At 38.5% G+C, this 6,649-nt stretch overlaps 1 pseudogene; it reads left to right on the top strand.

Moving 5' to 3' along the window:
* Positions 1-242: 242 nt before the first annotated feature.
* LOC104662993 lies at positions 243-5,707 on the top strand (annotated as a pseudogene).
* Positions 5,708-6,649: the final 942 nt, after the last annotated feature.

A 6,649-nucleotide genomic window follows, 5' to 3' on the forward strand; every position in this document is an offset into this window, starting at 1 on the left:
CTGATTTTACTTTTCTTCTCCCTCACTTATTGGACATGATTGAAAACAAAACCTTGAGAATACTGTGCTATTACTTCAGAGTTCCAAAGTTTATTTTCATTTAAGATTAATACAAATGTAAGGATTAGTATATATTCATATGTATATGTATTCATACTTAAACACCTAAGTGCAATACACACGTACTCAAGTATACGTAAGTTCCAAGTTGTAGAACTAAAATTTCATGAAGAATATAAGTGATGTCTCCAAGTTTAAAATTAACAAGTGATACTTATGTATTAATTATCCAGGTAAGCAGAAACAGAGATCATATGTACAGTCTAGGACTAGCACTAGGAAACATCATATATAGAGTCGAGAATAAAATGAGAATGGAAACATAAATATATTCATTTGAGATCACCATAGATAGGAAGAAATATCATAAAAGTGTATAATCCATCAAGAATCACACTTAAATACACACACACATACACACACACACACACACACACACACACACACACACACACACACAAGTTCTAATACTGGCAAGTGTCAGCAGCTATATTTTCCTACTGAGATATTTTCCTAAAGATGCTTTTAAAGAGTGTTTCACAAAGAACCAAATGAAGGAAGAGATGAATACCGCTGGAGACTTTGAACTATAACATAAAGAGCAGATGCTGAAGAACAGATGAAATTAACTAGAAACCTAGTTGCGACCCTTACTTAATATATAACATGGCACAGGCCGGGCGCGGTGGCTCAAGCCTGTAATCCCAGCACTTTGGGAGGCCGAGACGGGTGGATCACGAGGTCAGGAGTTCGAGACCATCCTGGCTAACACGGTGACACCTCGTCTCTACTAAAAATACAAAAAACTAGCCGGGCGAGGTGGCGGGCGCCTGTAGTCCCAGCTACTCAGGAGGCTGAGGCAGGAGAATGGCGTAAACCCGGGAGGCGGAGCTTGCAGTGAGCTGAGATCCGGCCACTGCACTCCAGCCTGGGCGACAGAGCGAGACTTCGTCTCAAAAAAAAAAAAAAAAATATATATATATATATATATAACATGGCACAATTTGTTACATTACTATATATGTATTCTTTCTTATTTTGGAATTACAATATTTACACTAGGTTTATTGAGTAAGTAAAAGAATTAAATATTTGTTTAATTGTCTACTTAATATATATTGATTAAATCTGAATTTATTAGTAATTTCTACCATGTGTCTGGCATGGGCAACAAAACACAGGAAAGGCATGGTTCTTGCCACCAAACAGTGTACAATTCATGGCTATGGGCCATATGAATTAATGTTAGTTTATTACCCGTCTTAAGTCTCATGTATTTTAATCAAATCAAATAAGTTATGCAATTAGGTCCCATTTACCCTTTAAAAAACAAGAACAGAATTTCACCTATTTTTAAAAAGTTGTTGTGAGTCAGTGCCTTCTCCATTTCTTTTTTACAGGATAGATCCAGAATCTTTTCTTTTCTTATGAATCAAAACAATTTTTGAAAATCCAGTGTTCAAAAGTGTATTTTGCATTTGTTATTATTTAAGTTTCAAAGTAGGCTCTCATGACAAAGAATGTCTCCTGATTTCTGAATTCTTCCCTGCCAGATTTGAGTTAGTTCATATGACTCAATTTTACGGCATCTCAATGTGGAGTAGAAATCACTTTCAAAGTCAGATGTAACTTATTCTAACAAATCCTGTCATTCATCATGATTTTAAGTCTCTCTTGCGTAAACTGCAATTTGTACCAAGTTGTACAATATGGTTTGGGGATGTGTCATATTGTCTAGAGGAACCTAAATCCAGACTCTCGAATTCTTTTCAATTAGGACTTTGTGCAGGATTTGAGTTGCAGTAAAACCCATAAAATATAATCTGCAGTTGACTTGAGATAGGAATGAGAACTACCACTTTAGATAGTTTGCCAGGTAGACTGAATCTTTCATAGCTTCATCCAATTATATAAACTTTGCATGGAATTCTGATATTCTAAGTTTATTTAATATTATAAAATTTTATCTACACTAAAAATAGAAAAACTGATAATAGAATTCATAGTTTGATCACTGACTTCAAAATGCCTCATACGGATTTTAGGTTATTTAATTTTTCTTGTATATATTTGTGTTAATATAGAATTCTTATTTTTATTCATTCTTTTGTTTTAAATTATAAACACTACATATGTAAGACTACTGCTTCCAGTTTTTATGAATTAAGACTGCTTTTTAAATTAAGATACAATAGTTCAGAGTAGAACATTATTCAGCAGTAACTATCAGAAGAACTTCATAAATAGTGAGAAATATAATATGTTTTCAAACAATGAATAGCTTTATAAGGATCACAAACTAGAAATGTTAAGGACTCAGAGAAGAGGTACTCTAAAAGATGAGTTAAAATAGGTACCTTTTCCTTGGGGTCTTCCTAAGCCTGTGCTTATGCAAGGGACTGAGGAAGCACAATTTGTCTCAGTAGAGGGCTTTTATTGAGGAAGGAGATAGGGCCTTCAAAGAGGCGATTCAGTTAAAATGAGGCCAACAAGGCCAGGTTCTAATCCAATATGACTGATGTCTTTATAAGAAGAGAGAGAAAGACAACAGGGCCAGGTATTCACAGAGCAACCACCATGCCACCATGGGTAGAGGTACCAAGCAGGCAGCCGTGTGTAAGCCAAGGAGATAGGCCAGGAACAGATTCATCCCTTATAAGGCTCTCAGAGGAAACCAACTGCGCTGGCACCTTGACCTTGGGTTTCTAGTCAGCAGAAGTGTAAGAAAATAAGTTTCTGGGCCGGGCGCGGTGGCTCACGCCTGTAATCCCAGCACTTTGGGAGGCCGAGGCGGGCGGATCACAAGGTCAGGAGATCGAGACCACAGTGAAACCCCGTCTCTACTAAAAATACAAAAAATTAGCCGGGCGCGGTGGCGGGCGCCTGTAGTCCCAGCTACTCAGGAGGCTGAGGCAGGAGAATGGCCTGAACCCGGGAGGCGGAGCTTGCAGTGAGCTGAGATCCGGCCACTGCACTCCAGCCTGGGCGACAGAGCGAGACTCTGCCTCAAAAAAAAAAAAAAAAAAAAAAAAAAGAAAATAAGTTTCTGGTGTTTAAGTCCCAAATATATACACAACACACACACATGCACATATATACACACACACAATGTGTAAAATACAATAAGATAAAGCTAAAGCAGATGTTAGAGTAAATTCATAACAAAAGGGCATTTCCCAAATAAATTTAAATGTCAATACTCTAAGACTCTTATCTCAAAACCTAGAGCAAGTCCAGCAAATCATATGTAATAAGAGTAGGAAATAAGAAACTACAAATAAGAGAGCAGGACAAACAAGACAGGATTACATAATGGTGAAAAATTGGGCTCAATCGAAAAATTAATAACCCCTTATCAAAATTAATTTTAAAAAGTAAACAGAAAAAAAAAAAAATCACCAGGCTCAGGAATTAGAAAGGAACATCTCAGCAGATCTGCTAACCTAAATAATACAATAATGACTACTATAAACAATTTTATGCCAAAAACTGTGACAACATAGATATATTAAATTCTTAAAAACATGAATTGAAACTTACTGAACTTGGAAAAGAATAGTAATGCAATAGCTGCAAAGAAAACGAATACAAAACAAACATAAAGCAGATTACAGGACATCAAAAATCTTAGAAAATTTAAATCCTAGTTACAATTGATTTTTTCACACATGGAAAAAAAGTAACATCAAGAATACACGAACATTTTAGGAGAAAAAAAAAATGTAGAGGACACCACTCAACTGTTTTTATAAGACCAGCATTAACTTTATATAAAATTTAGCCAGACGAGGCTGTCTCCTTCTCCCGTGGTGGCAGCAATGGTGCGGCTGCCGCCTGCCGGAGCGCGTCGTGGACGCCAGCGGAGAGGAAGGAGCTCAGCGCAGTGTGGGGCAATGAGCGATTGGTGGAGGCGTGGTACTAGCAGCTGGAGGGAGCTGGTATGGTGGTTGGCATCAAGAACCCCCGGCCAGCTATGTAGGAGCGTGTGTGCCGGGCTCTGGCCAAGCTGGGCTACGAGTGGACCTGTCCCAGTGCTGGGAGTGAATCGAGTTGGTTCGATGTCCAGAACTGAATGCAGTGCTCCAGCTGTGGCCTCACCGGTGCTGAATAGAGAGGAAGAGCCACCTTCATAGCTTCCGTATGACTCCTCTGCTTATACAACTCAGCATCGGGTTTACTTACTTTGACCATTTGCAGGTGTTACAGTTGGCTGAAAGAACATGGCGTTGGGAAAAGAAAGCGCAGTTACACAGTAGAACAGCTGGAATAGGTGTTTGGTCAGGGAGGATGGGGTGCTCAGCCCTGCCAGCCTGTACTTAACAGCAGTAGCTTGTATCAGGAGCTGGAGTCAGATGGCGGCACTATGGAGGACTGATCCCAGGAGTACAGGGAACCCACAGTCAGGCTCTCCATGGCTATCCGACAAATCAGGAATTGGATGAAATATATATCACAAAGAGAAATTAAAAAATTAAGCGGCCGGGCATGGTGGCTCACGCCCGTAATCCCAGCACTGTGGGAGGTCAAAACGGGTGGATCACCGGAGGTCAGGAGTTCGAGACCAGCCTGGCCAACATGGTGAAACCCCCCATCTCTACTAAAAAAGAAAAACACAAAAATTAGCCTGGCGTGGTGGCGGGTGCCTATAATCCCAGCTACTTGGGAGGCTGAGGTGGAGGTTGCAGGGAGCCGAGATCGTGCCATTGCACTCCAGCCTGGGTGACAAGAGCGAGACTCCATCTCTAAATAAATAAATAAATAAATAAATAATTATAAATTAAACAAGAGTCTTCCGAAGAAGCACAGAAGAGAAACATCAGGCAGAGATTCCGGAATCGGTACAGTTGAAATGGGAACTTTTTCAGAGCTGGACAGACTTGTCAAGGCTCCCTCTTTCCAATAAATTGGCCATTTTTTGGAATTGGTTATAACACCCATTGGAAAGGGGATTTCCATTACCATTATGCTGAGATCACCTCCCAGGGGCCCCTTGACAAGCGACTTTGGGAGTACTTCAACCCTCTGAAGCCTGAGAGACGGATCATTATGACATAAATGCAGAAAATAAACCGGAAAAATAAGTTTACTATAATTTTTTAGAGATCACTATTAGTGAAGCTAGGTGCTTGGAGCTGCACATGAAAATCGACTGGTTACCCACTGTCCACTCCAAACCATCTGGTGGGAATGTTGTTCAATATTTTTTGCCTCGAATTATTCCTAAAAGCCCAGGCCTTTATGCCGTTGGCTATGAAGAACGTATTGAGAGGCTCCTCTCACCACACATGGAGCAACGTTTCCTGGACCCAGGAAAAGAGCGCCGGGTTGACCTGGAAACCCTTTCAGCACAAACCTCATTACAAGTGGAAATAGAATCCACCCGAATTATCTTCTGCTCCCTCGGGATTGCTGAGGTCAGGACTCTGCAGCAGTGCCTATTTTTACATTTCCAAGTGAATACCAAACCCTTCAGCAAATATTGGGTTGGTATTAACGGATTTTTCTCTCAAAGCTGTGTTGGGGACCCCAGAGTTTCCCCCAAATCCATCTACATCAAATTTGTGGAAGTAGAGATTTTCATTCCACTGGCTCTTTCGCTGAGTGACTAGAAAAAGCCATTGGATACCTCTTAAAATTCAACAACTGAAGGTCATCCTTCGTAAGAATTTGGGCTCTTAGCTCCTTCTTCTCTACTCATTTTCCATTACCCAAACCACTGCTCATCCAGATGCTGACATCACACTTTTCACAGAAACTCTTTCCTCAATCAGACCAGCATGACTTCTAAGGAATCATAGTAGTCTTTGACCAGAAAAAACAGACCTCACCTGAAAATGCTCATTTTGAGCAAGCAGGATATATAGCAAATTTGCATGGTGGGTCAGCTATTTCTTTTTTAAAAATAGAAGAACAATTTTAAAATGGATTTTAGGGCCCTAATATAAACAAATGAGGATACATTCCATATTGGACAAAACTTATACTTTGAGTTTCATATGAAATTGAAAAATTGTATTTTTTCACAGTGTTTCATTTTTACACATCTCTATGTCTCTATAAAAGTAATATTTACAACCCTGAATAAATAAGCAATAGAAAAAAAACAAAAAAAAAAAACAGACAAGGACATTCCAAGAAGAGAGAATCACAAACCTATCTCTCTCTCGTGACAGTAGATAAGAAATCTTAGGTATTTGAAAATTAAACTTCATAATAAATAAGAAAATTTATAACCAAAATAAAGATGACATCATAAAAGTTGAATTAGATTATATATTCTACCAGATAATTTTCCCCAATGGTTTTTACAGGTTTAATAAAATCTCAATCAAAATACATTGAGTATAGAATTTTTCAAGCTAATCTCAAAATACATATAGAAACATGAAAGGCTAATAATAGAAAAATGGTGAAAAATTTTTTAAAAAGAGAGGGTAACACAATCAGATAAAATAATTATTATAAACCTATAATCAATTAGACATTCCATTAATGGTAGATTTTAGACAATCAAAATAATGGAACAAAAAATACACCACTTATATTAGCTCTGCTAAATTAAAATCACCTTAATTTATGCATGTATGTA

Source organism: Rhinopithecus roxellana, chromosome 13 (assembly GCF_007565055.1).
Source record: "Rhinopithecus roxellana isolate Shanxi Qingling chromosome 13, ASM756505v1, whole genome shotgun sequence".
NCBI classification, from domain to species: Eukaryota; Metazoa; Chordata; class Mammalia; order Primates; family Cercopithecidae; genus Rhinopithecus; species Rhinopithecus roxellana.